Genomic DNA, 5,299 nt, shown 5'->3' on the forward strand with positions numbered 1-5,299 from the left:
GGCCGAAGTCTAATGACTGAAACAAGTAAAGGATAAAAGATTTATGACAACATCCTTCTATAAGTCTTTTCCAAGAAGGTAGTTTACGATTTTAAGAATATTTGGCTGTTATTTCTAGCTGATCAAGCAACTGCGTAGATGCTACCTCGTTGACTCAACTGTTGCGATTGTAAGAGGTGCTTCCTGGGAGTTGATCCGTACTTTTTATTATTTGACCCTGGTGAAATGACAGCCCTTAGAAGAGGTGAAATTTGATCTCAGAACTAAAGGGACGTTACCAAGTATTATATCTTTAAATCGTCATTCTGTTGTTACTCTTATGCCACTTCTTTTAGTGGTAATAATCTAAATTTTATAACCAAAATCTTCGAATTATATTAAGGTGTTGAATGAGAAAATTGCTAAGGTTTTGAATCATAGGAAATTAAAAAGGAATAGAAAAACTAACAATCCTACAACTCCCCTGTGTAACATGCAACTGAACGTTATCAATAAAATATCCCTAACGTTATTGGATTCGAACAAGAGAATTGCTTTGGTATCTCTGATACTACATAATCGATCATAGCTCAGCAGAGAATGCAATAAGCACTTAGCAATGCAGTAAAGTACTTGGGTGAGGAGGGGATATGTTTCCTTCCCATAGTTCTAATCATTACCATCATCATCGTTGAAACATCCGAGTCAATCTCTCTAAATATTTAACTTTATTATAATTATTATCATCATTATTTTTCATTTTTCGTCCGGTAGTCAATGACAGCGACAAAGAAAACAAATTATAGGCTTCATATTAATTTACAATATATTTTAATATACGCACGTCGATGGGGGAAAAGGCCCCGACAAGTTATTTTGTCGTCTGTTTAATACCAATCACATCAATGCTTCATAAAAATCGGTCCAAATATTTAACTGATACTTTATTTAATCGACCTGGGGATGATGAAAGGCAAAGGTGACCCTGCTGGGATTTGAACTTATTGAGTAAAGAGATCCGTCGAAGCTATGACGATTCTCTTAATCCCACACTAGATTTATATGCGTATTTCCATACAAAAAAGGTTCTGAACGTCACAATTCTCATTTCTGTCTCTTCTTTGAAGTGCAAAGAGCTAATCACACATAAATGGATCACTTAGTAAATCCAGATAGAAAATATAGATAGTAAATAGTGACTCCGTATAATCTACCTGTTTGGGAAATGATTTGATAAAACTGTTGCAAAAGCTATTTCTAATTCAAACATACATGCACATATTAATAAACATTCAGGCAATAAACTAAATGTTTCACCGCAAATTCTACCCATTAGGTTGTAGTACCGCATTCTCATTTCGCAGGGGAAATATTTGGGGATATTTAGCACATTTATATTTGAATAACTTTCTCCCTTTTATAGGGAATTCGGGGGAATGATCTGTTTGTCATAGTAATTAATTAAAACTCTGGAAATATCATAAATGAAAACGTAATTAACGGGAGGAAAAAACATCGCTTTTTGTTTTATGATTATTCCATACGTAGCAACGGAATGGGTCCGACGAAACACAATCTTCGAAAAGTGTACACAAACAGAATATAAGGTTGAAGTTTTATAGAAATGGTTGATAAAATAGAAATTACATATGTATTTAATTGTGAGAGATGAGCGAGAGAGCAAAAGAAAGAGATAAACATAAAGCTAGAAAGACCAACACGTGCTAAAATGTAGTTTAGAAATGACATATTTATCAGAGTGTAGTAGTGTTGTCGCACAGGAAGTGAAACTAATGATAGGAGGGAGAGAAGGAAAATACTTGGATGTAAACAAATATTACAGAAAATAGAAATATGATATAAACACTACTTCATGACAGTTATAAATACTAAATATTCAGAGATGAGAACATGTATACAATGTTCATGAAAAGACAAGGGAAAGGGGTAAATTCCAGAGAAAATATCACATACCTATGCGGAAACATCCCCTTTCTGACAGACACCCAATATATATTTACGAAAGCCATAGATTTCTAGGAAAACTATCGAAGCGATTATCATTTTCAACAGAAAGTGATTTTTAAAAAAATGTTATATTATTAATGTTATTTGTTTTGTTTATACATAAATAAAGAGAAATGAAGAATAACCTGAACAGAAAGCGAGTGAAGTCGGAGAAATTCCTGCATGTATTTGTGTGTATTCTAGTAGCGCTTATAGAAATTGAAAGAGAGGAGTATCGCTGAGCCTGACAGCGACTATTTCGTTCGCTGTGACTCATTTAAAGCAATAGAGACTCACTAAACAGACAACATGGTTAATTAATCAAACAATAAAAAACACCGACATTACTGTTTCGTTTCTATAATAAATTGTATTGAAAAGACACACGAATACAAACAAACCAGAGATGATGATGATGAGGTAAAAAAAAAAAAAACAGGGGGGAAAAAAAAAGCGATATTATGAAACAAAAAATAACGATGATGACAAACGGGATGATGAACATGACTAGCAGCTGAGATATTTCGGCAGCAGTCGCTGCTTCTAAAACCAAGATGCGAAATGAAATGCGTTGACAGATTTCCACACACACAGCTCTTATGTCAGTTATAAAGGAGTGATGACCATCACCACCTGTTGACGATCGGGGTAGACGATACTTTAAGACTGCTTCAATCCATCGAAAGCTACTACAGCTACAAAGCTGAAGAAAGGTAGAAAGATAACAATGATGTATATACAGTAGTAAATACTGGATTATTATTTACCGTGCTAATGTCATTTTGCACTCCGTGCTCGTTGGTAGCTGGCATCCACTGCTCTTCGATAAGACGTACACCTTCCCCTCATTCACACACAAACCAACACGGACTTATACTTCATGACACAAGCTTGCACACCACCAACTTTTACACTAACATTCCCATAAAGGACAAACACTCAAATAATTCACGATGAAACATAAAATTAAAAGAAGAATTATACTAATTTTCAACGAAAATTTTTACAATGTATATTTATTGTCTTAAAATATTTTCTGATTTATTAAAAAATTTTCATTCTATTTTCTAACGTACATTTCTTGCGAATGGCAATATACACACGTGTATAATATATATATATATATATATATATATATATATATATATATATATATATATATATATATATATATATATATATATATATATATATAATATATATATAGAGAGAGAGAGAGATAGATAGATAGATAGATAGATAGATAGATAGATAGATATATAGAACATGCTTGGAAGAGGATGTGTGACGTTCAATCATATAATACACACACACATACATTTATATACTATATGAATATAGTGATGTATATAGTATATACACCCACATTAATATATATAGTAAATATGCATAATGTAGTATACATTATAAATAATCCATAGTATATAAGTATGTGTGTATATGTATGGTTGTATGTATGTATGTATGTATGTATACTCACTCATGTAATATATATAGAGAGATATACATATAAAATACAATGAGTTGATGTATACGTGTGTATATTTTTCTGTATATGCGTTTGTATATGTATATATGTGTGTGTGTGTATTTACATAGATATGTCTATGCAGGTATGTGTATATTTTTCTGTAAATACACACACACACACATGTATGGAGAATAATGCTATATAAAACGAGATTAATGATTTTGAATTTATTTAGTGTTGTTGTAATAAGCTGGTAAAATAGGATCATTTTGCTGTGACAGCAGATGATCATGTTAATATATTCGCTGGCGGCATCCACATGGCAAGAAAGCTAACAAACGTCTGCATGCAACGACGTCTGCCCCCACCACCACCACCATCAACACCACCACCACCATCACCACACGGCATAAAGTGAAAGAAGGAGAGAGAGTGCCCTTTGAGGACGAGCATCTGGGCAAACAGGTGAGGAGGACGGAGAAAACTGATCAACATGCAGACATAGACAGACTTATATATATGATTATTCCTTAGAGCGTAGATGAAAAAAGCCAGTGAAGAAAGTGAGAGAGAAAAGGTTAGGAAATAGATTGAAAGAAAGGGATTGAGATGTAGGAAGAGAGAGAGAGAGAGAGAGAGAGAAATGGGTGGAGAAGGCAGGTACTTTGTCTCCCGGTCGCTGACAAACTATTATCACTTTCAATATGTCACAGAAACAGTAATGACACGAAAGTAAACAGAAGAAAAAACAAGCCTGAGTCTCTTGCATTAAAAGCAAGAACAAAACGCAAGAAGGAAATAGGAAAAACACACCATATAGTAGTCGTTAGAATAGCGCATCGGCTTAACCGGGCAATCCAATTTTATGTAGATAACTGAATGTATGTGCGTAATAAACATGTATTTTTATCGCCATGTCTATTTGAAGAGGATTATCTTATAATATAAACTGCGATATCACCATATTTCATAGATATGTTAATGCGTGCAGCTTGTATGTCTGTCTCGAGTGGAGATATTTTTGTAGCATCGTAATAAACCCTCTAGTAGAAACAATAAGGCGCTGGGTGTGATATCAAAGGGATAAGATAATTATATATATATATATATATATATATATATATATATATATATATATATATATATATATATATATATATGAACTGCAATTAGGGTTATATCGAAGTTGTTTTGGGTGCAATAAATCGAAAGAATTAGAACAAAAGCGGAAGAAAAAAATTCTTTCTCACAATTCCGGATGGTTTTCACTTGTAGTAGTAAATATGTTGAATGCTAGTAGCAATATTGCTATAGACAGCCAACACTATCAGTCTGTGCCCAGAATGCATAAATTTCGGCTCTGTTGGTGATGGGGTGGGGTGCAGAAATACGATTAGGGAGCAGCAAGATTGAATTAAAACACTACAGACGAAAATATTTTTCATTGATTCTAAACCGAATGGAGTAAATCATTACCACAGATGACATTTCATATAACGAAAAAATAAATGTTACACAGCACACAATACACACACCATACACCACACACATGCGTAAATATATATACATACATATATATATAGTGAGTATATACAAATGTATGCTTTTAGATAGAGAGAGGGAGATAGAGAGAATTAGTCAGTCAGACAGATAGATAGATAGATAGATAGATAGATAGATAGAAATATGGATGTGTCTATGCATGCGCGAAATTGTGTAGGGCTGAATGTGTGCGCGTGCGTGACAACTATTTCTTAATTTATTTTATTTTATATTACAGTTTGTCGAGAAAAAAGCGTCGTTGGTTACAGGTTTCCAATGGGACAAGGCTCCGGTTCACTA

General features: G+C 33.5%; 1 protein-coding gene across 4 annotated transcripts in view; it reads right to left on the bottom strand.

Annotated features, from left to right (window-relative positions):
• The window catches only part of LOC115215869, a 326,154-nt gene extending 321,202 nt beyond the window's left edge, over positions 1–4,952 (bottom strand). Inside the window, exon 1 of one of the 4 annotated variants that reach the window (XM_029785214.2) lies at positions 4,708–4,952. The gene's annotated coding sequence lies outside the window, so the exon portion shown is untranslated. Of the gene's footprint in view, positions 1–1,953; positions 2,077–2,132; positions 2,173–2,753; positions 2,906–4,707 lie in introns of those variants that run through there. The other 3 variants (XM_029785213.2, XM_036505939.1, XM_036505940.1) reach the window with 3 other exon arrangements.
• Positions 4,953–5,299: the final 347 nt, after the last annotated feature.

The sequence above is a fragment of the Octopus sinensis genome, linkage group LG9 (assembly GCF_006345805.1).
Source record: "Octopus sinensis linkage group LG9, ASM634580v1, whole genome shotgun sequence".
NCBI classification, from domain to species: domain Eukaryota; kingdom Metazoa; phylum Mollusca; class Cephalopoda; order Octopoda; family Octopodidae; genus Octopus; species Octopus sinensis.